The 27255-nt window shown below is 46.9% G+C and overlaps 32 non-coding genes across 32 annotated transcripts; all 32 read right to left on the bottom strand.

Annotated features, from left to right (window-relative positions):
- Nucleotides 1-509: 509 nt before the first annotated feature.
- On the bottom strand, nt 510-624 carry LOC121196723. Its single transcript, XR_005896154.1, has one exon. It is a non-coding gene; the product is annotated as a U5 spliceosomal RNA (small nuclear RNA).
- A 394-nt stretch (nt 625-1018) lies between these two features.
- Nucleotides 1019-1209, bottom strand: LOC121196634. The gene has a single exon (XR_005896079.1). It is a non-coding gene; the product is annotated as a U2 spliceosomal RNA (small nuclear RNA).
- A 577-nt stretch (nt 1210-1786) lies between these two features.
- On the bottom strand, nt 1787-1950 carry LOC121196301. Its single transcript, XR_005895769.1, has one exon. It is a non-coding gene; the product is annotated as a U1 spliceosomal RNA (small nuclear RNA).
- A 1165-nt stretch (nt 1951-3115) lies between these two features.
- On the bottom strand, nt 3116-3230 carry LOC121196722. The gene has a single exon (XR_005896153.1). It is a non-coding gene; the product is annotated as a U5 spliceosomal RNA (small nuclear RNA).
- A 394-nt stretch (nt 3231-3624) lies between these two features.
- LOC121196633 lies at nt 3625-3815 on the bottom strand. Its single transcript, XR_005896078.1, has one exon. It is a non-coding gene; the product is annotated as a U2 spliceosomal RNA (small nuclear RNA).
- A 577-nt stretch (nt 3816-4392) lies between these two features.
- On the bottom strand, nt 4393-4556 carry LOC121196300. The gene has a single exon (XR_005895768.1). It is a non-coding gene; the product is annotated as a U1 spliceosomal RNA (small nuclear RNA).
- Nucleotides 4557-5721: 1165 nt separating this feature from the next.
- LOC121196721 lies at nt 5722-5836 on the bottom strand. Its single transcript, XR_005896152.1, has one exon. It is a non-coding gene; the product is annotated as a U5 spliceosomal RNA (small nuclear RNA).
- A 394-nt stretch (nt 5837-6230) lies between these two features.
- Nucleotides 6231-6421, bottom strand: LOC121196631. The gene has a single exon (XR_005896076.1). It is a non-coding gene; the product is annotated as a U2 spliceosomal RNA (small nuclear RNA).
- Nucleotides 6422-6998: 577 nt separating this feature from the next.
- On the bottom strand, nt 6999-7162 carry LOC121196299. Its single transcript, XR_005895767.1, has one exon. It is a non-coding gene; the product is annotated as a U1 spliceosomal RNA (small nuclear RNA).
- A 1170-nt stretch (nt 7163-8332) lies between these two features.
- Nucleotides 8333-8444, bottom strand: LOC121196202. The gene has a single exon (XR_005895676.1). It is a non-coding gene; the product is annotated as a U5 spliceosomal RNA (small nuclear RNA).
- Nucleotides 8445-8804: 360 nt separating this feature from the next.
- On the bottom strand, nt 8805-8995 carry LOC121196483. The gene has a single exon (XR_005895936.1). It is a non-coding gene; the product is annotated as a U2 spliceosomal RNA (small nuclear RNA).
- A 569-nt stretch (nt 8996-9564) lies between these two features.
- Nucleotides 9565-9728, bottom strand: LOC121196539. The gene has a single exon (XR_005895989.1). It is a non-coding gene; the product is annotated as a U1 spliceosomal RNA (small nuclear RNA).
- Nucleotides 9729-10888: 1160 nt separating this feature from the next.
- LOC121196192 lies at nt 10889-11003 on the bottom strand. The gene has a single exon (XR_005895666.1). It is a non-coding gene; the product is annotated as a U5 spliceosomal RNA (small nuclear RNA).
- A 360-nt stretch (nt 11004-11363) lies between these two features.
- LOC121196481 lies at nt 11364-11554 on the bottom strand. The gene has a single exon (XR_005895935.1). It is a non-coding gene; the product is annotated as a U2 spliceosomal RNA (small nuclear RNA).
- Nucleotides 11555-12123: 569 nt separating this feature from the next.
- LOC121196527 lies at nt 12124-12287 on the bottom strand. The gene has a single exon (XR_005895978.1). It is a non-coding gene; the product is annotated as a U1 spliceosomal RNA (small nuclear RNA).
- A 1154-nt stretch (nt 12288-13441) lies between these two features.
- On the bottom strand, nt 13442-13556 carry LOC121196191. The gene has a single exon (XR_005895665.1). It is a non-coding gene; the product is annotated as a U5 spliceosomal RNA (small nuclear RNA).
- A 360-nt stretch (nt 13557-13916) lies between these two features.
- Nucleotides 13917-14107, bottom strand: LOC121196479. Its single transcript, XR_005895933.1, has one exon. It is a non-coding gene; the product is annotated as a U2 spliceosomal RNA (small nuclear RNA).
- Nucleotides 14108-14676: 569 nt separating this feature from the next.
- Nucleotides 14677-14840, bottom strand: LOC121196515. The gene has a single exon (XR_005895967.1). It is a non-coding gene; the product is annotated as a U1 spliceosomal RNA (small nuclear RNA).
- A 1155-nt stretch (nt 14841-15995) lies between these two features.
- LOC121196217 lies at nt 15996-16107 on the bottom strand. The gene has a single exon (XR_005895690.1). It is a non-coding gene; the product is annotated as a U5 spliceosomal RNA (small nuclear RNA).
- A 360-nt stretch (nt 16108-16467) lies between these two features.
- On the bottom strand, nt 16468-16658 carry LOC121196478. The gene has a single exon (XR_005895932.1). It is a non-coding gene; the product is annotated as a U2 spliceosomal RNA (small nuclear RNA).
- A 569-nt stretch (nt 16659-17227) lies between these two features.
- LOC121196503 lies at nt 17228-17391 on the bottom strand. Its single transcript, XR_005895956.1, has one exon. It is a non-coding gene; the product is annotated as a U1 spliceosomal RNA (small nuclear RNA).
- A 1153-nt stretch (nt 17392-18544) lies between these two features.
- On the bottom strand, nt 18545-18656 carry LOC121196216. Its single transcript, XR_005895689.1, has one exon. It is a non-coding gene; the product is annotated as a U5 spliceosomal RNA (small nuclear RNA).
- A 360-nt stretch (nt 18657-19016) lies between these two features.
- Nucleotides 19017-19207, bottom strand: LOC121196477. The gene has a single exon (XR_005895931.1). It is a non-coding gene; the product is annotated as a U2 spliceosomal RNA (small nuclear RNA).
- Nucleotides 19208-19776: 569 nt separating this feature from the next.
- LOC121196492 lies at nt 19777-19940 on the bottom strand. Its single transcript, XR_005895945.1, has one exon. It is a non-coding gene; the product is annotated as a U1 spliceosomal RNA (small nuclear RNA).
- A 1150-nt stretch (nt 19941-21090) lies between these two features.
- Nucleotides 21091-21205, bottom strand: LOC121196240. Its single transcript, XR_005895712.1, has one exon. It is a non-coding gene; the product is annotated as a U5 spliceosomal RNA (small nuclear RNA).
- Nucleotides 21206-21565: 360 nt separating this feature from the next.
- On the bottom strand, nt 21566-21756 carry LOC121196476. Its single transcript, XR_005895930.1, has one exon. It is a non-coding gene; the product is annotated as a U2 spliceosomal RNA (small nuclear RNA).
- Nucleotides 21757-22325: 569 nt separating this feature from the next.
- LOC121196480 lies at nt 22326-22489 on the bottom strand. Its single transcript, XR_005895934.1, has one exon. It is a non-coding gene; the product is annotated as a U1 spliceosomal RNA (small nuclear RNA).
- Nucleotides 22490-23648: 1159 nt separating this feature from the next.
- Nucleotides 23649-23763, bottom strand: LOC121196190. Its single transcript, XR_005895664.1, has one exon. It is a non-coding gene; the product is annotated as a U5 spliceosomal RNA (small nuclear RNA).
- A 360-nt stretch (nt 23764-24123) lies between these two features.
- Nucleotides 24124-24314, bottom strand: LOC121196475. Its single transcript, XR_005895929.1, has one exon. It is a non-coding gene; the product is annotated as a U2 spliceosomal RNA (small nuclear RNA).
- A 569-nt stretch (nt 24315-24883) lies between these two features.
- Nucleotides 24884-25047, bottom strand: LOC121196468. The gene has a single exon (XR_005895923.1). It is a non-coding gene; the product is annotated as a U1 spliceosomal RNA (small nuclear RNA).
- A 1154-nt stretch (nt 25048-26201) lies between these two features.
- On the bottom strand, nt 26202-26316 carry LOC121196189. The gene has a single exon (XR_005895663.1). It is a non-coding gene; the product is annotated as a U5 spliceosomal RNA (small nuclear RNA).
- Nucleotides 26317-26676: 360 nt separating this feature from the next.
- Nucleotides 26677-26867, bottom strand: LOC121196473. Its single transcript, XR_005895928.1, has one exon. It is a non-coding gene; the product is annotated as a U2 spliceosomal RNA (small nuclear RNA).
- Nucleotides 26868-27255: the final 388 nt, after the last annotated feature.

Genomic DNA, 27255 nt, shown 5'->3' with positions numbered 1-27255 from the left:
GGACACTCTCTGGCATAATGCTTTCCCTCGCCCTAACCTCTCTCTCTCTTAGCATCTCAGACCTATGTCAGTAGCAGTGCCTCTGTCAAAGAATACAAAAAAAAAAAAAAAAACACTAGACCTGTACACACATAAAGTCATGTATTCATGTAGTCATCTGTGAATGTGTGTTTGATGAGTGCAAAGTGAAAATGCTGCATGAACCTTGTTTTTGTAAAAGCTTCTCTTGTTTCCTTTGCTTCTTACAACTGTATATTTTTCAAGCATCATCTGTCATATTGAAGAAATAAGTTCATTCAGTAGCGTTATTTCTTTTTTTACTGTCATCATGTACACTTTTCTTGTCTCAAAGACGGCAGCATCCCCACCAAAGCCTAAAAATAAAGTATACCAGCGAAATGACAACATCTAGCACACATTTCTTCCGCAAAGAAAGAGCAAAGTCGGACAGGGGAGCTCCCACTTGTGGCGCTCTATAAAGATGTTTGACTTTTCACCAACTCAAAAGGCTCAGCCATAAGGCCGAGCCAGCCAAAAATAACTTCAACTCATTGGTGTTCCTCTCCACGGAAGTCTTTAGTAAAAGGCGAAAGACTTGTGCGTTATGAAGAGAAACAAGAGTCAGAACAGGCCTGTCTCAGAGAGCAGCTGAGGACCCTAGTCGTCCCAGCTACCACCGTCGCGGTGTGCCTCCCTTGGCTTGCCGCGTGCTAAATCCCAGCCTCCCCTCCATTGCCCCCCCAGCATCTCCAGCCTGAAAAATCCAGGCCTGGCTTTTACATGGAGACTACAAAGTCTGGGAAACGATCAGGCGTCTTCAGGGAGTCCGCGACCAATCATCGTAGCTGAAGTGCACTGTGTTGTTGAGCGGGGTTCCCTGGGTGATATCAGTAAATCAACTGACTGGTTGTGCACAATTCACTTGATAAAAACTTAGCCGCATTTTCCTTCAGCCACTGTAAAAGTTTGACTCCTAACTAAACATGCGTGTCAGAGCTTGATTTTCTACAAAGCAAGAGAAAGGTGCACCGTTCCCGGCGGCACTGCAATGCCAGGTCGATGCGTGGAGTGAGCGGAGCAAGCTCCCTTTTCAGCTCCCTCTCCGAAAAATGGGTTTAATACGTTATCCCCATATAGGGGACATATCAGATATTAAACTGATAAGAACAGATACTACACTTGATCTTAGCCAAAAGGCCGAGAAGCGATGAGGCCCAAGCGTTTGACGTCCAAATCAAGCTCTTGGTACAACCGTCACTTGTCGCGGTGTCCCGTTTGTAAGCCAGCTTATCGATTGCCGCCACTTAGCAACTCCGCCCATCTGTCTGCCGTGTACTTTTCCCTGCCGCTATACAAAGATGTTTGACCTTTCACCAACTCAAAAGGCTCAGCCATACGGCAAAGCCGGCCAAAAATAGCTTCAACTCATTGCTGTTCCACACCAAAGCCTAGAAATAAAGCATACTAGAAGAACATCTAGCACACATTTCTTCCACAAACAAGCAGCACAGTCGGACAGGAGAGCTCACACTTCATTTTGTCATGGAAAGGCCACGCCCACTTCCCCAATTCCAACGGGAACACGGGGAATTGTCATGACTAAACACGCCACTCTGTAGCGCACGCCAGAGAGCTTCTGCAGAGCAACACTGCCGCTTTGTGGACAGACTGCAAAAGCTGACATGTAACTCCAAATCAACAAAGCCACTTCACAAAACGGAGAGTCTTCAACAGGTTAGCGCATGGGCATTCCTGACACATTGTGTTTTCTTCTACACGCACGCAACAGGGGAGAGCGCGAACGCAGTCCCCCACTACCAGAAATTATGCAGTCGAGATTCCCACATTTGGGGAATTCGCAGGGGTCAGCACAGCCGGAGTGCAATGACTGAGCCTCGCCCTGGGTGAACCACCTTGTTGATCATGGTATCTCCCCTGCCAGGTAAGTATGAGCTGCAGCTGGAAGAGAGCGGGTGGTGGTCACCAGGCACCGCGCTCTGGCTGACGGTGCCTACAATGCATAATCCCACATTTCAGCGCCTTGAGCATCAGCTCCCCTTTGTCTGTTACATTTATGGCTGAAAAGACACAAACACTGCTGCAAATAGGCTGCGGCGTGCGGCAAACGCGCTTTGTTGGATCTACCCATCATGCACTGCTCTGCCAAAAACAAAGGAACACTGTGTGAAATGCCACTAGTCAAGCTGTCTCTTGGGAAAGAAAGCAAAGGCCCACGTGGGACACTTTTCAAAACATTTGACTAAATGAACTAAACACTGACATGAACTACTAACATGTATTGACTCAGCGAAAACCTTGGAGCTGACCTGGACTTTCCTGTGGTTTCCTCTTGTCCTTGTAACAGCAGTAGCTCCTCCCTTCCTTGTCAATAATTGTGCAGAAATATCTGAGGGCTTCTTTCTTCCTAAATCATAAGCAAGTCCTGTCCAGTCCAACTGTTTCTGCTCCTGTTTGACTTCTGAACTTGTCTCTGGCTGTGTGTCCACTTACTGCAGCCTCTGACATCAGACTGTAGAATCTTGATACATCAAAGGCATCAAAGGACAAACACACGCTCACACATACCGGTACTTATATCTTTGTGAGGACACTCTCTGGCATAATGCTTTCCCTCGCCCTAACCTCTCTCTCTCTTAGCATCTCAGACCTATGTCAGTAGCAGTGCCTCTGTCAAAGAATACAAAAAAAAAAAAAAAAACACTAGACCTGTACACACATAAAGTCATGTATTCATGTAGTCATCTGTGAATGTGTGTTTGATGAGTGCAAAGTGAAAATGCTGCATGAACCTTGTTTTTGTAAAAGCTTCTCTTGTTTCCTTTGCTTCTTACAACTGTATATTTTTCAAGCATCATCTGTCATATTGAAGAAATAAGTTCATTCAGTAGCGTTATTTCTTTTTTTACTGTCATCATGTACACTTTTCTTGTCTCAAAGACGGCAGCATCCCCACCAAAGCCTAAAAATAAAGTATACCAGCGAAATGACAACATCTAGCACACATTTCTTCCGCAAAGAAAGAGCAAAGTCGGACAGGGGAGCTCCCACTTGTGGCGCTCTATAAAGATGTTTGACTTTTCACCAACTCAAAAGGCTCAGCCATAAGGCCGAGCCAGCCAAAAATAACTTCAACTCATTGGTGTTCCTCTCCACGGAAGTCTTTAGTAAAAGGCGAAAGACTTGTGCGTTATGAAGAGAAACAAGAGTCAGAACAGGCCTGTCTCAGAGAGCAGCTGAGGACCCTAGTCGTCCCAGCTACCACCGTCGCGGTGTGCCTCCCTTGGCTTGCCGCGTGCTAAATCCCAGCCTCCCCTCCATTGCCCCCCCAGCATCTCCAGCCTGAAAAATCCAGGCCTGGCTTTTACATGGAGACTACAAAGTCTGGGAAACGATCAGGCGTCTTCAGGGAGTCCGCGACCAATCATCGTAGCTGAAGTGCACTGTGTTGTTGAGCGGGGTTCCCTGGGTGATATCAGTAAATCAACTGACTGGTTGTGCACAATTCACTTGATAAAAACTTAGCCGCATTTTCCTTCAGCCACTGTAAAAGTTTGACTCCTAACTAAACATGCGTGTCAGAGCTTGATTTTCTACAAAGCAAGAGAAAGGTGCACCGTTCCCGGCGGCACTGCAATGCCAGGTCGATGCGTGGAGTGAGCGGAGCAAGCTCCCTTTTCAGCTCCCTCTCCGAAAAATGGGTTTAATACGTTATCCCCATATAGGGGACATATCAGATATTAAACTGATAAGAACAGATACTACACTTGATCTTAGCCAAAAGGCCGAGAAGCGATGAGGCCCAAGCGTTTGACGTCCAAATCAAGCTCTTGGTACAACCGTCACTTGTCGCGGTGTCCCGTTTGTAAGCCAGCTTATCGATTGCCGCCACTTAGCAACTCCGCCCATCTGTCTGCCGTGTACTTTTCCCTGCCGCTATACAAAGATGTTTGACCTTTCACCAACTCAAAAGGCTCAGCCATACGGCAAAGCCGGCCAAAAATAGCTTCAACTCATTGCTGTTCCACACCAAAGCCTAGAAATAAAGCATACTAGAAGAACATCTAGCACACATTTCTTCCACAAACAAGCAGCACAGTCGGACAGGAGAGCTCACACTTCATTTTGTCATGGAAAGGCCACGCCCACTTCCCCAATTCCAACGGGAACACGGGGAATTGTCATGACTAAACACGCCACTCTGTAGCGCACGCCAGAGAGCTTCTGCAGAGCAACACTGCCGCTTTGTGGACAGACTGCAAAAGCTGACATGTAACTCCAAATCAACAAAGCCACTTCACAAAACGGAGAGTCTTCAACAGGTTAGCGCATGGGCATTCCTGACACATTGTGTTTTCTTCTACACGCACGCAACAGGGGAGAGCGCGAACGCAGTCCCCCACTACCAGAAATTATGCAGTCGAGATTCCCACATTTGGGGAATTCGCAGGGGTCAGCACAGCCGGAGTGCAATGACTGAGCCTCGCCCTGGGTGAACCACCTTGTTGATCATGGTATCTCCCCTGCCAGGTAAGTATGAGCTGCAGCTGGAAGAGAGCGGGTGGTGGTCACCAGGCACCGCGCTCTGGCTGACGGTGCCTACAATGCATAATCCCACATTTCAGCGCCTTGAGCATCAGCTCCCCTTTGTCTGTTACATTTATGGCTGAAAAGACACAAACACTGCTGCAAATAGGCTGCGGCGTGCGGCAAACGCGCTTTGTTGGATCTACCCATCATGCACTGCTCTGCCAAAAACAAAGGAACACTGTGTGAAATGCCACTAGTCAAGCTGTCTCTTGGGAAAGAAAGCAAAGGCCCACGTGGGACACTTTTCAAAACATTTGACTAAATGAACTAAACACTGACATGAACTACTAACATGTATTGACTCAGCGAAAACCTTGGAGCTGACCTGGACTTTCCTGTGGTTTCCTCTTGTCCTTGTAACAGCAGTAGCTCCTCCCTTCCTTGTCAATAATTGTGCAGAAATATCTGAGGGCTTCTTTCTTCCTAAATCATAAGCAAGTCCTGTCCAGTCCAACTGTTTCTGCTCCTGTTTGACTTCTGAACTTGTCTCTGGCTGTGTGTCCACTTACTGCAGCCTCTGACATCAGACTGTAGAATCTTGATACATCAAAGGCATCAAAGGACAAACACACGCTCACACATACCGGTACTTATATCTTTGTGAGGACACTCTCTGGCATAATGCTTTCCCTCGCCCTAACCTCTCTCTCTCTTAGCATCTCAGACCTATGTCAGTAGCAGTGCCTCTGTCAAAGAATACAAAAAAAAAAAAAAAAACACTAGACCTGTACACACATAAAGTCATGTATTCATGTAGTCATCTGTGAATGTGTGTTTGATGAGTGCAAAGTGAAAATGCTGCATGAACCTTGTTTTTGTAAAAGCTTCTCTTGTTTCCTTTGCTTCTTACAACTGTATATTTTTCAAGCATCATCTGTCATATTGAAGAAATAAGTTCATTCAGTAGCGTTATTTCTTTTTTTACTGTCATCATGTACACTTTTCTTGTCTCAAAGACGGCAGCATCCCCACCAAAGCCTAAAAATAAAGTATACCAGCGAAATGACAACATCTAGCACACATTTCTTCCGCAAAGAAAGAGCAAAGTCGGACAGGGGAGCTCCCACTTGTGGCGCTCTATAAAGATGTTTGACTTTTCACCAACTCAAAAGGCTCAGCCATAAGGCCGAGCCAGCCAAAAATAACTTCAACTCATTGGTGTTCCTCTCCACGGAAGTCTTTAGTAAAAGGCGAAAGACTTGTGCGTTATGAAGAGAAACAAGAGTCAGAACAGGCCTGTCTCAGAGAGCAGCTGAGGACCCTAGTCGTCCCAGCTACCACCGTCGCGGTGCGCCTCCCTTGGCTTGCCGCGTGCTAAATCCCAGCCTCCCCTCCATTGCCCCCCCAGCATCTCCAGCCTGAAAAATCCAGGCCTGGCTTTTACATGGAGACTACAAAGTCTGGGAAACGATCAGGCGTCTTCAGGGAGTCCGCGACCAATCATCGTAGCTGAAGTGCACTGTGTTGTTGAGCGGGGTTCCCTGGGTGATATCAGTAAATCAACTGACTGGTTGTGCACAATTCACTTGATAAAAACTTAGCCGCATTTTCCTTCAGCCACTGTAAAAGTTTGACTCCTAACTAAACATGCGTGTCAGAGCTTGATTTTCTACAAAGCAAGAGAAAGGTGCACCGTTCCCGGCGGCACTGCAATGCCAGGTCGATGCGTGGAGTGAGCGGAGCAAGCTCCCTTTTCAGCTCCCTCTCCGAAAAATGGGTTTAATACGTTATCCCCATATAGGGGACATATCAGATATTAAACTGATAAGAACAGATACTACACTTGATCTTAGCCAAAAGGCCGAGAAGCGATGAGGCCCAAGCGTTTGACGTCCAAATCAAGCTCTTGGTACAACCGTCACTTGTCGCGGTGTCCCGTTTGTAAGCCAGCTTATCGATTGCCGCCACTTAGCAACTCCGCCCATCTGTCTGCCGTGTACTTTTCCCTGCCGCTATACAAAGATGTTTGACCTTTCACCAACTCAAAAGGCTCAGCCATACGGCAAAGCCGGCCAAAAATAGCTTCAACTCATTGCTGTTCCACACCAAAGCCTAGAAATAAAGCATACTAGAAGAACATCTAGCACACATTTCTTCCACAAACAAGCAGCACAGTCGGACAGGAGAGCTCACACTTCATTTTGTCATGGAAAGGCCACGCCCACTTCCCCAATTCCAACGGGAACACGGGGAATTGTCATGACTAAACACGCCACTCTGTAGCGCACGCCAGAGAGCTTCTGCAGAGCAACACTGCCGCTTTGTGGACAGACTGCAAAAGCTGACATGTAACTCCAAATCAACAAAGCCACTTCACAAAACGGAGAGTCTTCAACAGGTTAGCGCATGGGCATTCCTGACACATTGTGTTTTCTTCTACACGCACGCAACAGGGGAGAGCGCGAACGCAGTCCCCCACTACCAGAAATTATGCAGTCGAGATTCCCACATTTGGGGAATTCGCAGGGGTCAGCACAGCCGGAGTGCAATGACTGAGCCTCGCCCTGGGTGAACCACCTTGTTGATCATGGTATCTCCCCTGCCAGGTAAGTATGAGCTGCAGCTGGAAGAGAGCGGGTGGTGGTCACCAGGCACAGCGCTCTGGCTGACGGTGCCTACAATGCATAATCCCACATTTCAGCGCCTTGAGCATCAGCTCCCCTTTGTCTGTTACATTTATGGCTGAAAAGACACAAACACTGCTGCAAATAGGCTGCGGCGTGCGGCAAACGCGCTTTGTTGGATCTACCCATCATGCACTGCTCTGCCAAAAACAAAGGAACACTGTGTGAAATGCCACTAGTCAAGCTGTCTCTTGGGAAAGAAAGCAAAGGCCCACGTGGGACACTTTTCAAAACATTTGACTAAATGAACTAAACACTGACATGAACTACTAACATGTATTGACTCAGCGAAAACCTTGGAGCTGACCTGGACTTTCCTGTGGTTTCCTCTTGTCCTTGTAACAGCAGTAGCTCCTCCCTTCCTTGTCAATAATTGTGCAGAAATATCTGAGGGCTTCTTTCTTCCTAAATCATAAGCAAGTCCTGTCCAGTCCAACTGTTTCTGCTCCTGTTTGACTTCTGAACTTGTCTCTGGCTGTGTGTCCACTTACTGCAGCCTCTGACATCAGACTGTAGAATCTTGATACATCAAAGGCATCAAAGGACAAACACACGCTCACACATACCGGTACTTATATCTTTGTGAGGACACTCTCTGGCATAATGCTTTCCCTCGCCCTAACCTCTCTCTCTCTTAGCATCTCAGACCTATGTCAGTAGCAGTGCCTCTGTCAAAGAATACAAAAAAAAAAAAAAAAAAACACTAGACCTGTACACACATAAAGTCATGTATTCATGTAGTCATCTGTGAATGTGTGTTTGATGAGTGCAAAGTGAAAATGCTGCATGAACCTTGTTTTTGTAAAAGCTTCTCTTGTTTCCTTTGCTTCTTACAACTGTATATTTTTCAAGCATCATCTGTCATATTGAAGAAATAAGTTCATTCAGTAGCGTTATTTCTTTTTTTACTGTCATCATGTACACTTTTCTTGTCTCAAAGACGGCAGCATCCCCACCAAAGCCTAAAAATAAAGTATACCAGCGAAATGACAACATCTAGCACACATTTCTTCCGCAAAGAAAGAGCAAAGTCGGACAGGGGAGCTCCCACTTGTGGCGCTCTATAAAGATGTTTGACTTTTCACCAACTCAAAAGGCTCAGCCATGAGGCCAAGCCAGCCAAAAATAACTTCAACTCATTGGTGTTCCTCTCCACGGAAGTCTTTAGTAAAAGGCGAAAGACTTGTGCGTTATGAAGAGAAACAAGAGTCACAACAGGCCTGTCTCAGAGAGCAGCTGAGGACCCTAGTCGTCCCAGCTACCACCGTCGCGGTGCGCCTCCCTTGGCTTGCCGCGTGCTAAATCCCAGCCTCCCCTCCAGGCCTGGCTTTTACATGGAGACTACAACGTCTGGGAAACCATCAGGCGTCTTCAGGGAGTCCGCGACCAATCATCGTAGCTGAAGTGCACTGTGTTGTTGAGCGGGGTTCCCTGGGTGATATCAGTAAATCAACTGACTGGTTGTGCACAATTCACTTGATAAAAACTTAGCCGCATTTTCCTTCAGCCACTGTAAAAGTTTGACTCCTAACTAAACATGTGTGTCAGAGCTTGATTTTCTACAAAGCAAGAGAAAGGTGCACCGTTCCCGGCGGCACTGCAATGCCAGGTCGATGCGTGGAGTGAGCGGAGCAAGCTCCCTTTTCAGCTCCCTCTCCTAAAAATGGGTTTAATACGTTGTCCCCATATAGGGGACATATCAGATATTAAACTGATAAGAACAGATACTACACTTGATCTTAGCCAAAAGGCCGAGAAGCGATGAGGCCCAAGCGTTTGACGTCCAAATCAAGCTCTTGGTACAACCGTCACTTGTCGCGTTTGTAAGCCAGCTTATCAATTGCCGCCACTTAGCAACTCCGCCCATCTGTCTGCCGTGTACTTTTCCCTGCCGCTATACAAAGATGTTTGACTTTTCACCAACTCAAAAGGCTCAGCCATACGGCAAAGCCGGCCAAAAATAGCTTCAACTCATTGGTGTTCCACACCAAAGCCTGGAAATAAAGCATACTAGAACAACATCTAGCACGCATTTCTTCCACAAACAAGCAGCAAAGTCGGACAGGAGAGCTCACACTTCATTTTGTCATGGAAAGGCCACGCCCACTTCCCCAATTCCAATGGGAACACAGGGAATTGTCATGACTAAACACGCCACTCTGCAGCGTACGCCAGAGAGCTTCTGCAGAGCAACACTGCCGCTTTGTGGACAGACTGCAAAAGCTGACATGTAACTCTAAATCAACAAAGCCACTTCACAAAATGGAGAGCCTTCAACAGGTTAGCACATGGGCATTCCTGACACATTGTGTTTTCTTCTACACGCACGCGACAGGGGAGAGCGCGAACGCAGTCCCCCACTACCAGAAATTATGCAGTCGAGATTCCCACATTTGGGGAATTCGCAGGGGTCAGCACAGCCGGAGTGCAATGGCTGAGCCTCACCCTGGGTGAACCACCTTGTTGATCATGGTATCTCCCCTGCCAGGTAAGTATGAGCTGCAGTTGGAAGAGAGCGGGTGGTGGTCACCAGGCACAGCGCTCTGGCTGACGGTGCCTACAATGCATAATCCCACATTTCAGTGCCCTGAGCATCAGCTCCCCTTTGTATGTTACATTTGTGGCTGAAAAGACACAAACACTGCTGCAAATAGGCTGCGGCGTGCGGCAAACGCGCTTTGTTGGATCTACCCATCATGCACTGCTCTGCCAAAAACAGAGCATTTCACTGTGTCAAATGCCACTAGTCAAGCTGTCTCTTGGGAAAGAAAGCAAAGGCCCACGTGGGACACTTTTCAAAACATTTGACTAAATGAACTACGAACATGTATTGACTTACTGAAAACCTTGGAGCTGATCTGGACTCTCCTGTGGTTTCCTCTTGTCCTCGTAACAGCAGTAGCTCCTCCCTTCCTTGTCAATAATTGTGCAGAAATATCTGAGTGCTTCTTTCTTCCTAAATCATGAGCAAGTCCTGTCCAGTCCAACTGTTTCTGCTCCTGTTTGACTTCTGAACTTGTCTCTGGCTGTGTGTCCACTTACTGCAGCCTCTGACATCAGACTGTAGAATGTTGATACATCAAAGGCATCAAAGGACAAACACACACACACACACTCACACGTACTGGTACTTATATCTTTGTGAGGACACTCTCTGGCATAATGCATTCCCTCGCCCTAACCTCTCTCTCTCTCTTAGCATCTCAGACCTATGTCAGTACCTGTGCCTCTGTCAAAGAATCCAAAAAAAAAACAAAAAACACTAGACCTGTACACACATAAAGTCATGTATTCATGTAGTCATCTGTGAATGTGTGTTTGATGAGTGCAAAGTGAAAATGCTGCATGAACCTTGTTTTTGTAAAAGCTTCTCTTGTTTCCTTTGCTTCTTACAACTGTATATTTTTCAAGCATCATCTGTCACATTGAAGAAATAAGTTCATTCAGTAGCGTTATTTCTTTTTTTCTTGTCATCATCTACACTTTTCTTGTCTCAAAGACGCCAGCATCCCCACCAAAGCCTAAAAATAAAGTATACCAGCGAAATGACAACATCTGGCACACATTTCTTCCGCAAAGAAAGGGCAATGTCGGACAGGGGAGCTCACACTTGTGGCGCTCTATAAAGATGTTTGACTTTTCACCAACGCAAAAGGCTCAGCCATAAGGCCAAGCCAGCCAAAAATAACTTCAACTCATTGGTGTTCCTCTCCACGGAAGTCTTTAGTAAAAGGCGAAAGACTTGTGCGTTATGAAGAGAAACAAGAGTCACAACAGGCCTGTCTCAGAGAGCAGCTGAGGACCCTAGTCGTCCCAGGTACCACCGTCGCGGTGCGCCTCCCTTGGCTTGCCGCGTGCTAAATCCCAGCCTCCCCTCCAGGCCTGGCTTTTACATGGAGACTACAACGTCTGGGAAACCATCAGGCGTCTTCAGGGAGTCCGCGACCAATCATCGTAGCTGAAGTGCACTGTGTTGTTGAGCGGGGTTCCCTGGGTGAGATCAGTAAATCAACTGACTGGTTGTGCACAATTCACTTGATAAAAACTTAGCCGCCTTTTCCTTCAGCCACTGTAAAAGTTTGACTCCTAACTAAACATGTGTGTCAGAGCTTGATTTTCTACAAAGCAAGAGAAAGGTGCACCGTTCCCGGCGGCACTGCAATGCCAGGTCGATGCGTGGAGTGAGCGGAGCAAGCTCCCTTTTCAGCTCCCTCTCCTAAAAATGGGTTTAATACGTTGTCCCCATATAGGGGACATATCAGATATTAAACTGATAAGAACAGATACTACACTTGATCTTAGCCAAAAGGCCGAGAAGCGATGAGGCCCAAGCGTTTGACGTCCAAATCAAGCTCTTGGTACAACCGTCACTTGTCGCGTTTGTAAGCCAGCTTATCAATTGCCGCCACTTAGCAACTCCGCCCATCTGTCTGCCGTGTACTTTTCCCTGCCGCTATACAAAGATGTTTGACTTTTCACCAACTCAAAAGGCTCAGCCATACGGCAAAGCCGGCCAAAAATAGCTTCAACTCATTGGTGTTCCACACCAAAGCCTGGAAATAAAGCATACTAGAACAACATCTAGCACGCATTTCTTCCACAAACAAGCAGCAAAGTCGGACAGGAGAGCTCACACTTCATTTTGTCATGGAAAGGCCACGCCCACTTCCCCAATTCCAATGGGAACACAGGGAATTGTCATGACTAAACACGCCACTCTGCAGCGTACGCCAGAGAGCTTCTGCAGAGCAACACTGCCGCTTTGTGGACAGACTGCAAAAGCTGACATGTAACTCTAAATCAACAAAGCCACTTCACAAAATGGAGAGCCTTCAACAGGTTAGCACATGGGCATTGCTGACACATTGTGTTTTCTTCTACACGCACGCAACAGGGGAGAGCGCGAACGCAGTCCCCCACTACCAGAAATTATGCAGTCGAGATTCCCACATTTGGGGAATTCGCAGGGGTCAGCACAGCCGGAGTGCAATGGCTGAGCCTCACCCTGGGTGAACCACCTTGTTGATCATGGTATCTCCCCTGCCAGGTAAGTATGAGCTGCAGTTGGAAGAGAGCGGGTGGTGGTCACCAGGCACAGCGCTCTGGCTGACGGTGCCTACAATGCATAATCCCACATTTCAGTGCCCTGAGCATCAGCTCCCCTTTGTATGTTACATTTGTGGCTGAAAAGACACAAACACTGCTGCAAATAGGCTGCGGCGTGCGGCAAACGCGCTTTGTTGGATCTACCCATCATGCACTGCTCTGCCAAAAACAGAGCATTTCACTGTGTCAAATGCCACTAGTCAAGCTGTCTCTTGGGAAAGAAAGCAAAGGCCCACGTGGGACACTTTTCAAAACATTTGACTAAATGAACTACTAACATGTATTGACTTACTGAAAACCTTGGAGCTGATCTGGACTCTCCTGTGGTTTCCTCTTGTCCTCGTAACAGCAGTAGCTCCTCCCTTCCTTGTCAATAATTGTGCAGAAATATCTGAGTGCTTCTTTCTTCCTAAATCATGAGCAAGTCCTGTCCAGTCCAACTGTTTCTGCTCCTGTTTGACTTCTGAACTTGTCTCTGGCTGTGTGTCCACTTACTGCAGCCTCTGACATCAGACTGTAGAATGTTGATACATCAAAGGCATCAAAGGACAAACACACACACTCACACGTACTGGTACTTATATCTTTGTGAGGACACTCTCTGGCATAATGCATTCCCTCGCCCTAACCTCTCTCTCTCTCTTAGCATCTCAGACCTATGTCAGTACCTGTGCCTCTGTCAAAGAATCCAAAAAAAAAACAAAAAACACTAGACCTGTACACACATAAAGTCATGTATTCATGTAGTCATCTGTGAATGTGTGTTTGATGAGTGCAAAGTGAAAATGCTGCATGAACCTTGTTTTTGTAAAAGCTTCTCTTGTTTCCTTTGCTTCTTACAACTGTATATTTTTCAAGCATCATCTGTCACATTGAAGAAATAAGTTCATTCAGTAGCGTTATTTCTTTTTTTCTTGTCATCATCTACACTTTTCTTGTCTCAAAGACGCCAGCATCCCCACCAAAGCCTAAAAATAAAGTATACCAGCGAAATGACAACATCTGGCACACATTTCTTCCGCAAAGAAAGGGCAATGTCGGACAGGGGAGCTCACACTTGTGGCGCTCTATAAAGATGTTTGACTTTTCACCAACGCAAAAGGCTCAGCCATAAGGCCAAGCCAGCCAAAAATAACTTCAACTCATTGGTGTTCCTCTCCACGGAAGTCTTTAGTAAAAGGCGAAAGACTTGTGCGTTATGAAGAGAAACAAGAGTCACAACAGGCCTGTCTCAGAGAGCAGCTGAGGACCCTAGTCGTCCCAGGTACCACCGTCGCGGTGCGCCTCCCTTGGCTTGCCGCGTGCTAAATCCCAGCCTCCCCTCCAGGCCTGGCTTTTACATGGAGACTACAACGTCTGGGAAACCATCAGGCGTCTTCAGGGAGTCCGCGACCAATCATCGTAGCTGAAGTGCACTGTGTTGTTGAGCGGGGTTCCCTGGGTGAGATCAGTAAATCAACTGACTGGTTGTGCACAATTCACTTGATAAAAACTTAGCCGCCTTTTCCTTCAGCCACTGTAAAAGTTTGACTCCTAACTAAACATGTGTGTCAGAGCTTGATTTTCTACAAAGCAAGAGAAAGGTGCACCGTTCCCGGCGGCACTGCAATGCCAGGTCGATGCGTGGAGTGAGCGGAGCAAGCTCCCTTTTCAGCTCCCTCTCCTAAAAATGGGTTTAATACGTTGTCCCCATATAGGGGACATATCAGATATTAAACTGATAAGAACAGATACTACACTTGATCTTAGCCAAAAGGCCGAGAAGCGATGAGGCCCAAGCGTTTGACGTCCAAATCAAGCTCTTGGTACAACCGTCACTTGTCGCGTTTGTAAGCCAGCTTATCAATTGCCGCCACTTAGCAACTCCGCCCATCTGTCTGCCGTGTACTTTTCCCTGCCGCTATACAAAGATGTTTGACTTTTCACCAACTCAAAAGGCTCAGCCATACGGCAAAGCCGGCCAAAAATAGCTTCAACTCATTGGTGTTCCACACCAAAGCCTGGAAATAAAGCATACTAGAACAACATCTAGCACGCATTTCTTCCACAAACAAGCAGCAAAGTCGGACAGGAGAGCTCACACTTCATTTTGTCATGGAAAGGCCACGCCCACTTCCCCAATTCCAATGGGAACACAGGGAATTGTCATGACTAAACACGCCACTCTGCAGCGTACGCCAGAGAGCTTCTGCAGAGCAACACTGCCGCTTTGTGGACAGACTGCAAAAGCTGACATGTAACTCTAAATCAACAAAGCCACTTCACAAAATGGAGAGCCTTCAACAGGTTAGCACATGGGCATTCCTCACACATTGTGTTTTCTTCTACACGCACGCGACAGGGGAGAGCGCGAACGCAGTCCCCCACTACCAGAAATTATGCAGTCGAGATTCCCACATTTGGGGAATTCGCAGGGGTCAGCACAGCCGGAGTGCAATGGCTGAGCCTCACCCTGGGTGAACCACCTTGTTGATCATGGTATCTCCCCTGCCAGGTAAGTATGAGCTGCAGTTGGAAGAGAGCGGGTGGTGGTCACCAGGCACAGCGCTCTGGCTGACGGTGCCTACAATGCATAATCCCACATTTCAGTGCCCTGAGCATCAGCTCCCCTTTGTATGTTACATTTATGGCTGAAAAGACACAAACACTGCTGCAAATAGGCTGCGGCGTGCGGCAAACGCGCTTTGTTGGATCTACCCATCATGCACTGCTCTGCCAAAAACAGAGCATTTCACTGTGTCAAATGCCACTAGTCAAGCTGTCTCTTGGGAAAGAAAGCAAAGGCCCACGTGGGACACTTTTCAAAACATTTGACTAAATGAACTACTAACATGTATTGACTTACTGAAAACCTTGGAGCTGATCTGGACTCTCCTGTGGTTTCCTCTTGTCCTCGTAACAGCAGTAGCTCCTCCCTTCCTTGTCAATAATTGTGCAGAAATATCTGAGTGCTTCTTTCTTCCTAAATCATGAGCAAGTCCTGTCCAGTCCAACTGTTTCTGCTCCTGTTTGACTTCTGAACTTGTCTCTGGCTGTGTGTCCACTTACTGCAGCCTCTGACATCAGACTGTAGAATGTTGATACATCAAAGGCATCAAAGGACAAACACACACACTCACACGTACTGGTACTTATATCTTTGTGAGGACACTCTCTGGCATAATGCATTCCCTCGCCCTAACCTCTCTCTCTCTCTTAGCATCTCAGACCTATGTCAGTACCTGTGCCTCTGTCAAAGAATCCAAAAAAAAAACAAAACACTAGACCTGTACACACATAAAGTCATGTATTCATGTAGTCATCTGTGAATGTGTGTTTGATGAGTGCAAAGTGAAAATGCTGCATGAACCTTGTTTTTGTAAAAGCTTCTCTTGTTTCCTTTGCTTCTTACAACTGTATATTTTTCAAGCATCATCTGTCACATTGAAGAAATAAGTTCATTCAGTAGCGTTATTTCTTTTTTTCTTGTCATCATGTACACTTTTCTTGTCTCAAAGACGCCAGCATCCCCACCAAAGCCTAAAAATAAAGTATACCAGCGAAATGACAACATCTGGCACACATTTCTTCCGCAAAGAAAGGGCAATGTCGGACAGGGGAGCTCACACTTGTGGCGCTCTATAAAGATGTTTGACTTTTCACCAACTCAAAAGGCTCAGCCATGAGGCCAAGCCAGCCAAAAATAACTTCAACTCATTGGTGTTCCTCTCCACGGAAGTCTTTAGTAAAAGGCGAAAGACTTGTGCGTTATGAAGAGAAACAAGAGTGACAACAGGCCTGTCTCAGAGAGCAGCTGAGGACCCTAGTCGTCCCAGCTACCACCGTCGCGGTGCGCCTCCCTTGGCTTGCCGCGTGCTAAATCCCAGCCTCCCCTCCAGGCCTGGCTTTTACATGGAGACTACAACGTCTGGGAAACCATCAGGCGTCTTCAGGGAGTCCGCGACCAATCATCGTAGCTGAAGTGCACTGTGTTGTTGAGCGGGGTTCCCTGGGTGATATCAGTAAATCAACTGACTGGTTGTGCACAATTCACTTGATAAAAACTTAGCCGCATTTTCCTTCAGCCACTGTAAAAGTTTGACTCCTAACTAAACATGTGTGTCAGAGCTTGATTTTCTACAAAGCAAGAGAAAGGTGCACCGTTCCCGGCGGCACTGCAATGCCAGGTCGATGCGTGGAGTGAGCGGAGCAAGCTCCCTTTTCAGCTCCCTCTCCTAAAAATGGGTTTAATACGTTGTCCCCATATAGGGGACATATCAGATATTAAACTGATAAGAACAGATACTACACTTGATCTTAGCCAAAAGGCCGAGAAGCGATGAGGCCCAAGCGTTTGACGTCCAAATCAAGCTCTTGGTACAACCGTCACTTGTCGCGTTTGTAAGCCAGCTTATCAATTGCCGCCACTTAGCAACTCCGCCCATCTGTCTGCCGTGTACTTTTCCCTGCCGCTATACAAAGATGTTTGACTTTTCACCAACTCAAAAGGCTCAGCCATACGGCAAAGCCGGCCAAAAATAGCTTCAACTCATTGGTGTTCCACACCAAAGCCTGGAAATAAAGCATACTAGAACAACATCTAGCACGCATTTCTTCCACAAACAAGCAGCAAAGTCGGACAGGAGAGCTCACACTTCATTTTGTCATGGAAAGGCCACGCCCACTTCCCCAATTCCAATGGGAACACAGGGAATTGTCATGACTAAACACGCCACTCTGCAGCGTACGCCAGAGAGCTTCTGCAGAGCAACACTGCCGCTTTGTGGACAGACTGCAAAAGCTGACATGTAACTCTAAATCAACAAAGCCACTTCACAAAATGGAGAGCCTTCAACAGGTTAGCACATGGGCATTCCTCACACATTGTGTTTTCTTCTACACGCACGCGACAGGGGAGAGCGCGAACGCAGTCCCCCACTACCAGAAATTATGCAGTCGAGATTCCCACATTTGGGGAATTCGCAGGGGTCAGCACAGCCGGAGTGCAATGGCTGAGCCTCACCCTGGGTGAACCACCTTGTTGATCATGGTATCTCCCCTGCCAGGTAAGTATGAGCTGCAGTTGGAAGAGAGCGGGTGGTGGTCACCAGGCACAGCGCTCTGGCTGACGGTGCCTACAATGCATAATCCCACATTTCAGTGCCCTGAGCATCAGCTCCCCTTTGTATGTTACATTTATGGCTGAAAAGACACAAACACTGCTGCAAATAGGCTGCGGCGTACGGCAAACGCGCTTTGTTGGATCTACCCATCATGCACTGCTCTGCCAAAAACAGAGCATTTCACTGTGTCAAATGCCACTAGTCAAGCTGTCTCTTGGGAAAGAAAGCAAAGGCCCACGTGGGACACTTTTCAAAACATTTGACTAAATGAACTACTAACATGTATTGACTTACTGAAAACCTTGGAGCTGATCTGGACTCTCCTGTGGTTTCCTCTTGTCCTCGTAACAGCAGTAGCTCCTCCCTTCCTTGTCAATAATTATGCAGAAATATCTGAGTGCTTCTTTCTTCCTAAATCATGAGCAAGTCCTGTCCAGTCCAACTGTTTCTGCTCCTGTTTGACTTCTGAACTTGTCTCTGGCTGTGTGTCCACTTACTGCAGCCTCTGACATCAGACTGTAGAATGTTGATACATCAAAGGCATCAAAGGACAAACACACACTCACACGTACTGGTACTTATATCTTTGTGAGGACACTCTCTGGCATAATGCATTCCCTCGCCCTAACCTCTCTCTCTCTCTTAGCATCTCAGACCTATGTCAGTACCTGTGCCTCTGTCAAAGAATCCAAAAAAAAAACAAAACACTAGACCTGTACACACATAAAGTCATGTATTCATGTAGTCATCTGTGAATGTGTGTTTGATGAGTGCAAAGTGAAAATGCTGCATGAACCTTGTTTTTGTAAAAGCTTCTCTTGTTTCCTTTGCTTCTTACAACTGTATATTTTTCAAGCATCATCTGTCACATTGAAGAAATAAGTTCATTCAGTAGCGTTATTTCTTTTTTTCTTGTCATCATGTACACTTTTCTTGTCTCAAAGACGCCAGCATCCCCACCAAAGCCTAAAAATAAAGTATACCAGCGAAATGACAACATCTGGCACACATTTCTTCCGCAAAGAAAGGGCAATGTCGGACAGGGGAGCTCACACTTGTGGCGCTCTATAAAGATGTTTGACTTTTCACCAACTCAAAAGGCTCAGCCATGAGGCCAAGCCAGCCAAAAATAACTTCAACTCATTGGTGTTCCTCTCCACGGAAGTCTTTAGTAAAAGGCGAAAGACTTGTGCGTTATGAAGAGAAACAAGAGTGACAACAGGCCTGTCTCAGAGAGCAGCTGAGGACCCTAGTCGTCCCAGCTACCACCGTCGCGGTGCGCCTCCCTTGGCTTGCCGCGTGCTAAATCCCAGCCTCCCCTCCAGGCCTGGCTTTTACATGGAGACTACAACGTCTGGGAAACCATCAGGCGTCTTCAGGGAGTCCGCGACCAATCATCGTAGCTGAAGTGCACTGTGTTGTTGAGCGGGGTTCCCTGGGTGATATCAGTAAATCAACTGACTGGTTGTGCACAATTCACTTGATAAAAACTTAGCCGCATTTTCCTTCAGCCACTGTAAAAGTTTGACTCCTAACTAAACATGTGTGTCAGAGCTTGATTTTCTACAAAGCAAGAGAAAGGTGCACCGTTCCCGGCGGCACTGCAATGCCAGGTCGATGCGTGGAGTGAGCGGAGCAAGCTCCCTTTTCAGCTCCCTCTCCTAAAAATGGGTTTAATACGTTGTCCCCATATAGGGGACATATCAGATATTAAACTGATAAGAACAGATACTACACTTGATCTTAGCCAAAAGGCCGAGAAGCGATGAGGCCCAAGCGTTTGACGTCCAAATCAAGCTCTTGGTACAACCGTCACTTGTCGCGTTTGTAAGCCAGCTTATCAATTGCCGCCACTTAGCAACTCCGCCCATCTGTCTGCCGTGTACTTTTCCCTGCCGCTATACAAAGATGTTTGACTTTTCACCAACTCAAAAGGCTCAGCCATACGGCAAAGCCGGCCAAAAATAGCTTCAACTCATTGGTGTTCCACACCAAAGCCTGGAAATAAAGCATACTAGAACAACATCTAGCACGCATTTCTTCCACAAACAAGCAGCAAAGTCGGACAGGAGAGCTCACACTTCATTTTGTCATGGAAAGGCCACGCCCACTTCCCCAATTCCAATGGGAACACAGGGAATTGTCATGACTAAACACGCCACTCTGCAGCGTACGCCAGAGAGCTTCTGCAGAGCAACACTGCCGCTTTGTGGACAGACTGCAAAAGCTGACATGTAACTCTAAATCAACAAAGCCACTTCACAAAATGGAGAGCCTTCAACAGGTTAGCACATGGGCATTCCTCACACATTGTGTTTTCTTCTACACGCACGCGACAGGGGAGAGCGCGAACGCAGTCCCCCACTACCAGAAATTATGCAGTCGAGATTCCCACATTTGGGGAATTCGCAGGGGTCAGCACAGCCGGAGTGCAATGGCTGAGCCTCACCCTGGGTGAACCACCTTGTTGATCATGGTATCTCCCCTGCCAGGTAAGTATGAGCTGCAGTTGGAAGAGAGCGGGTGGTGGTCACCAGGCACAGCGCTCTGGCTGACGGTGCCTACAATGCATAATCCCACATTTCAGTGCCCTGAGCATCAGCTCCCCTTTGTATGTTACATTTATGGCTGAAAAGACACAAACACTGCTGCAAATAGGCTGCGGCGTACGGCAAACGCGCTTTGTTGGATCTACCCATCATGCACTGCTCTGCCAAAAACAGAGCATTTCACTGTGTCAAATGCCACTAGTCAAGCTGTCTCTTGGGAAAGAAAGCAAAGGCCCACGTGGGACACTTTTCAAAACATTTGACTAAATGAACTACTAACATGTATTGACTTACTGAAAACCTTGGAGCTGATCTGGACTCTCCTGTGGTTTCCTCTTGTCCTCGTAACAGCAGTAGCTCCTCCCTTCCTTGTCAATAATTATGCAGAAATATCTGAGTGCTTCTTTCTTCCTAAATCATGAGCAAGTCCTGTCCAGTCCAACTGTTTCTGCTCCTGTTTGACTTCTGAACTTGTCTCTGGCTGTGTGTCCACTTACTGCAGCCTCTGACATCAGACTGTAGAATGTTGATACATCAAAGGCATCAAAGGACAAACACACACTCACACGTACTGGTACTTATATCTTTGTGAGGACACTCTCTGGCATAATGCATTCCCTCGCCCTAACCTCTCTCTCTCTCTTAGCATCTCAGACCTATGTCAGTACCTGTGCCTCTGTCAAAGAATCCAAAAAAAAAACAAAACACTAGACCTGTACACACATAAAGTCATGTATTCATGTAGTCATCTGTGAATGTGTGTTTGATGAGTGCAAAGTGAAAATGCTGCATGAACCTTGTTTTTGTAAAAGCTTCTCTTGTTTCCTTTGCTTCTTACAACTGTATATTTTTCAAGCATCATCTGTCACATTGAAGAAATAAGTTCATTCAGTAGCGTTATTTCTTTTTTTCTTGTCATCATGTACACTTTTCTTGTCTCAAAGACGCCAGCATCCCCACCAAAGCCTAAAAATAAAGTATACCAGCGAAATGACAACATCTGGCACACATTTCTTCCGCAAAGAAAGGGCAATGTCGGACAGGGGAGCTCACACTTGTGGCGCTCTATAAAGATGTTTGACTTTTCACCAACTCAAAAGGCTCAGCCATAAGGCCAAGCCAGCCAAAAATAACTTCAACTCATTGGTGTTCCTCTCCACGGAAGTCTTTAGTAAAAGGCGAAAGACTTGTGTGTTATGAAGAGAAACAAGAGTCACAACAGGCCTGTCTTAGAGAGCAGCTGAGGACCCTAGTCGTCCCAGCTACCACCGTCGCGGTGCGCCTCCCTTGGCTTGCCGCGTGCTAAATCCCAGCCTCCCCTCCAGGCCTGGCTTTTACATGGAGACTACAACGTCTGGGAAACCATCAGGCGTCTTCAGGGAGTCCGCGACCAATCATCGTAGCTGAAGTGCACTGTGTTGTTGAGCGGGGTTCCCTGGGTGATATCAGTAAATCAACTGACTGGTTGTGCACAATTCACTTGATAAAAACTTAGCCGCCTTTTCCTTCAGCCACTGTAAAAGTTTGACTCCTAACTAAACATGTGTGTCAGAGCTTGATTTTCTACAAAGCAAGAGAAAGGTGCACCGTTCCCGGCGGCACTGCAATGCCAGGTCGATGCGTGGAGTGAGCGGAGCAAGCTCCCTTTTCAGCTCCCTCTCCTAAAAATGGGTTTAATACGTTGTCCCCATATAGGGGACATATCAGATATTAAACTGATAAGAACAGATACTACACTTGATCTTAGCCAAAAGGCCGAGAAGCGATGAGGCCCAAGCGTTTGACGTCCAAATCAAGCTCTTGGTACAACCGTCACTTGTCGCGTTTGTAAGCCAGCTTATCAATTGCCGCCACTTAGCAACTCCGCCCATCTGTCTGCCGTGTACTTTTCCCTGCCGCTATACAAAGATGTTTGACTTTTCACCAACTCAAAAGGCTCAGCCATACGGCAAAGCCGGCCAAAAATAGCTTCAACTCATTGGTGTTCCACACCAAAGCCTGGAAATAAAGCATACTAGAACAACATCTAGCACGCATTTCTTCCACAAACAAGCAGCAAAGTCGGACAGGAGAGCTCACACTTCATTTTGTCATGGAAAGGCCACGCCCACTTCCCCAATTCCAATGGGAACACAGGGAATTGTCATGACTAAACACGCCACTCTGCAGCGTACGCCAGAGAGCTTCTGCAGAGCAACACTGCCGCTTTGTGGACAGACTGCAAAAGCTGACATGTAACTCTAAATCAACAAAGCCACTTCACAAAATGGAGAGCCTTCAACAGGTTAGCACATGGGCATTCCTGACACATTGTGTTTTCTTCTACACGCACGCGACAGGGGAGAGCGCGAACGCAGTCCCCCACTACCAGAAATTATGCAGTCGAGATTCCCACATTTGGGGAATTCGCAGGGGTCAGCACAGCCGGAGTGCAATGGCTGAGCCTCACCCTGGGTGAACCACCTTGTTGATCATGGTATCTCCCCTGCCAGGTAAGTATGAGCTGCAGTTGGAAGAGAGCGGGTGGTGGTCACCAGGCACAGCGCTCTGGCTGACGGTGCCTACAATGCATAATCCCACATTTCAGTGCCCTGAGCATCAGCTCCCCTTTGTATGTTACATTTGTGGCTGAAAAGACACAAACACTGCTGCAAATAGGCTGCGGCGTGCGGCAAACGCGCTTTGTTGGATCTACCCATCATGCACTGCTCTGCCAAAAACAGAGCATTTCACTGTGTCAAATGCCACTAGTCAAGCTGTCTCTTGGGAAAGAAAGCAAAGGCCCACGTGGGACACTTTTCAAAACATTTGACTAAATGAACTACGAACATGTATTGACTTACTGAAAACCTTGGAGCTGATCTGGACTCTCCTGTGGTTTCCTCTTGTCCTCGTAACAGCAGTAGCTCCTCCCTTCCTTGTCAATAATTGTGCAGAAATATCTGAGTGCTTCTTTCTTCCTAAATCATGAGCAAGTCCTGTCCAGTCCAACTGTTTCTGCTCCTGTTTGACTTCTGAACTTGTCTCTGGCTGTGTGTCCACTTACTGCAGCCTCTGACATCAGACTGTAGAATGTTGATACATCAAAGGCATCAAAGGACAAACACACACACACACACTCACACGTACTGGTACTTATATCTTTGTGAGGACACTCTCTGGCATAATGCATTCCCTCGCCCTAACCTCTCTCTCTCTCTTAGCATCTCAGACCTATGTCAGTACCTGTGCCTCTGTCAAAGAATCCAAAAAAAAACAAAAAACACTAGACCTGTACACACATAAAGTCATGTATTCATGTAGTCATCTGTGAATGTGTGTTTGATGAGTGCAAAGTGAAAATGCTGCATGAACCTTGTTTTTGTAAAAGCTTCTCTTGTTTCCTTTGCTTCTTACAACTGTATATTTTTCAAGCATCATCTGTCACATTGAAGAAATAAGTTCATTCAGTAGCGTTATTTCTTTTTTTCTTGTCATCATCTACACTTTTCTTGTCTCAAAGACGCCAGCATCCCCACCAAAGCCTAAAAATAAAGTATACCAGCGAAATGACAACATCTGGCACACATTTCTTCCGCAAAGAAAGGGCAATGTCGGACAGGGGAGCTCACACTTGTGGCGCTCTATAAAGATGTTTGACTTTTCACCAACGCAAAAGGCTCAGCCATAAGGCCAAGCCAGCCAAAAATAACTTCAACTCATTGGTGTTCCTCTCCACGGAAGTCTTTAGTAAAAGGCGAAAGACTTGTGCGTTATGAAGAGAAACAAGAGTCACAACAGGCCTGTCTCAGAGAGCAGCTGAGGACCCTAGTCGTCCCAGGTACCACCGTCGCGGTGCGCCTCCCTTGGCTTGCCGCGTGCTAAATCCCAGCCTCCCCTCCAGGCCTGGCTTTTACATGGAGACTACAACGTCTGGGAAACCATCAGGCGTCTTCAGGGAGTCCGCGACCAATCATCGTAGCTGAAGTGCACTGTGTTGTTGAGCGGGGTTCCCTGGGTGAGATCAGTAAATCAACTGACTGGTTGTGCACAATTCACTTGATAAAAACTTAGCTGCCTTTTCCTTCAGCCACTGTAAAAGTTTGACTCCTAACTAAACATGTGTGTCAGAGCTTGATTTTCTACAAAGCAAGAGAAAGGTGCACCGTTCCCGGCGGCACTGCAATGCCAGGTCGATGCGTGGAGTGAGCGGAGCAAGCTCCCTTTTCAGCTCCCTCTCCTAAAAATGGGTTTAATACGTTGTCCCCATATAGGGGACATATCAGATATTAAACTGATAAGAACAGATACTACACTTGATCTTAGCCAAAAGGCCGAGAAGCGATGAGGCCCAAGCGTTTGACGTCCAAATCAAGCTCTTGGTACAACCGTCACTTGTCGCGTTTGTAAGCCAGCTTATCAATTGCCGCCACTTAGCAACTCCGCCCATCTGTCTGCCGTGTACTTTTCCCTGCCGCTATACAAAGATGTTTGACTTTTCACCAACTCAAAAGGCTCAGCCATACGGCAAAGCCGGCCAAAAATAGCTTCAACTCATTGGTGTTCCACACCAAAGCCTGGAAATAAAGCATACTAGAACAACATCTAGCACGCATTTCTTCCACAAACAAGCAGCAAAGTCGGACAGGAGAGCTCACACTTCATTTTGTCATGGAAAGGCCACGCCCACTTCCCCAATTCCAATGGGAACACAGGGAATTGTCATGACTAAACACGCCACTCTGCAGCGTACGCCAGAGAGCTTCTGCAGAGCAACACTGCCGCTTTGTGGACAGACTGCAAAAGCTGACATGTAACTCTAAATCAACAAAGCCACTTCACAAAATGGAGAGCCTTCAACAGGTTAGCACATGGGCATTCCTGACACATTGTGTTTTCTTCTACACGCACGCGACAGGGGAGAGCGCGAACGCAGTCCCCCACTACCAGAAATTATGCAGTCGAGATTCCCACATTTGGGGAATTCGCAGGGGTCAGCACAGCCGGAGTGCAATGGCTGAGCCTCACCCTGGGTGAACCACCTTGTTGATCATGGTATCTCCCCTGCCAGGTAAGTATGAGCTGCAGTTGGAAGAGAGCGGGTGGTGGTCACCAGGCACAGCGCTCTGGCTGACGGTGCCTACAATGCATAATCCCACATTTCAGTGCCCTGAGCATCAGCTCCCCTTTGTATGTTACATTTGTGGCTGAAAAGACACAAACACTGCTGCAAATAGGCTGCGGCGTGCGGCAAACGCGCTTTGTTGGATCTACCCATCATGCACTGCTCTGCCAAAAACAGAGCATTTCACTGTGTCAAATGCCACTAGTCAAGCTGTCTCTTGGGAAAGAAAGCAAAGGCCCACGTGGGACACTTTTCAAAACATTTGACTAAATGAACTACTAACATGTATTGACTTACTGAAAACCTTGGAGCTGATCTGGACTCTCCTGTGGTTTCCTCTTGTCCTCGTAACAGCAGTAGCTCCTCCCTTCCTTGTCAATAATTGTGCAGAAATATCTGAGTGCTTCTTTCTTCCTAAATCATGAGCAAGTCCTGTCCAGTCCAACTGTTTCTGCTCCTGTTTGACTTCTGAACTTGTCTCTGGCTGTGTGTCCACTTACTGCAGCCTCTGACATCAGACTGTAGAATGTTGATACATCAAAGGCATCAAAGGACAAACACACACACTCACACGTACTGGTACTTATATCTTTGTGAGGACACTCTCTGGCATAATGCATTCCCTCGCCCTAACCTCTCTCTCTCTCTTAGCATCTCAGACCTATGTCAGTACCTGTGCCTCTGTCAAAGAATCCAAAAAAAAAACAAAAAACACTAGACCTGTACACACATAAAGTCATGTATTCATGTAGTCATCTGTGAATGTGTGTTTGATGAGTGCAAAGTGAAAATGCTGCATGAACCTTGTTTTTGTAAAAGCTTCTCTTGTTTCCTTTGCTTCTTACAACTGTATATTTTTCAAGCATCATCTGTCACATTGAAGAAATAAGTTCATTCAGTAGCGTTATTTCTTTTTTTCTTGTCATCATCTACACTTTTCTTGTCTCAAAGACGCCAGCATCCCCACCAAAGCCTAAAAATAAAGTATACCAGCGAAATGACAACATCTGGCACACATTTCTTCCGCAAAGAAAGGGCAATGTCGGACAGGGGAGCTCACACTTGTGGCGCTCTATAAAGATGTTTGACTTTTCACCAACGCAAAAGGCTCAGCCATAAGGCCAAGCCAGCCAAAAATAACTTCAACTCATTGGTGTTCCTCTCCACGGAAGTCTTTAGTAAAAGGCGAAAGACTTGTGCGTTATGAAGAGAAACAAGAGTCACAACAGGCCTGTCTCAGAGAGCAGCTGAGGACCCTAGTCGTCCCAGGTACCACCGTCGCGGTGCGCCTCCCTTGGCTTGCCGCGTGCTAAATCCCAGCCTCCCCTCCAGGCCTGGCTTTTACATGGAGACTACAACGTCTGGGAAACCATCAGGCGTCTTCAGGGAGTCCGCGACCAATCATCGTAGCTGAAGTGCACTGTGTTGTTGAGCGGGGTTCCCTGGGTGAGATCAGTAAATCAACTGACTGGTTGTGCACAATTCACTTGATAAAAACTTAGCCGCCTTTTCCTTCAGCCACTGTAAAAGTTTGACTCCTAACTAAACATGTGTGTCAGAGCTTGATTTTCTACAAAGCAAGAGAAAGGTGCACCGTTCCCGGCGGCACTGCAATGCCAGGTCGATGCGTGGAGTGAGCGGAGCAAGCTCCCTTTTCAGCTCCCTCTCCTAAAAATGGGTTTAATACGTTGTCCCCATATAGGGGACATATCAGATATTAAACTGATAAGAACAGATACTACACTTGATCTTAGCCAAAAGGCCGAGAAGCGATGAGGCCCAAGCGTTTGACGTCCAAATCAAGCTCTTGGTACAACCGTCACTTGTCGCGTTTGTAAGCCAGCTTATCAATTGCCGCCACTTAGCAACTCCGCCCATCTGTCTGCCGTGTACTTTTCCCTGCCGCTATACAAAGATGTTTGACTTTTCACCAACTCAAAAGGCTCAGCCATACGGCAAAGCCGGCCAAAAATAGCTTCAACTCATTGGTGTTCCACACCAAAGCCTGGAAATAAAGCATACTAGAACAACATCTAGCACGCATTTCTTCCACAAACAAGCAGCAAAGTCGGACAGGAGAGCTCACACTTCATTTTGTCATGGAAAGGCCACGCCCACTTCCCCAATTCCAATGGGAACACAGGGAATTGTCATGACTAAAC

The sequence above is a fragment of the Toxotes jaculatrix genome, chromosome 16 (genome assembly GCF_017976425.1).
Source record: "Toxotes jaculatrix isolate fToxJac2 chromosome 16, fToxJac2.pri, whole genome shotgun sequence".
In the NCBI taxonomy this organism is placed as follows: Eukaryota; Metazoa; Chordata; class Actinopteri; family Toxotidae; genus Toxotes; species Toxotes jaculatrix.
Note: the sequence above shows the minus strand (reverse complement) of the source record. Positions and strands in the feature narration are given on the sequence as shown.